Here is a 335-nt window from a genome sequence, read left to right as displayed (position 1 = left end):
AGACAGACAGAGAGAGAAGACAGACAGAGAGAGAGAAGACAGACAGACAGAGAAAGAAGAGACACAGAGAAGAGAGAGAGAAGACAGACAGAGCGAGAGAGAAAGAAGACAGACAAAGAGAAAGAGAGAGAGTGAGAAGACAGACAGACAGAGAGAGAGAGAGAGAGAAGACAGACAGAGAGAGAGAGAGAGAAGACAGACAGAGAGAGAGAGAGAGAAGACAGAGAGAGAAGACAGACAGAGAGAGAGAAGACAGACAGACAGACACAGAGAGAGAGAGAAGACAGTCAGACAGACAGAGAGAGAGAAAACAGACAGACAGACAGAGAGAGAGA

The sequence above is a fragment of the Rhincodon typus genome, unplaced genomic scaffold (genome assembly GCF_021869965.1).
Source record: "Rhincodon typus isolate 14 unplaced genomic scaffold, sRhiTyp1.1 hic_rhity00001074, whole genome shotgun sequence".
NCBI classification, from domain to species: domain Eukaryota; kingdom Metazoa; phylum Chordata; class Chondrichthyes; order Orectolobiformes; family Rhincodontidae; genus Rhincodon; species Rhincodon typus.
This window is presented reverse-complemented; position numbering follows the sequence as displayed.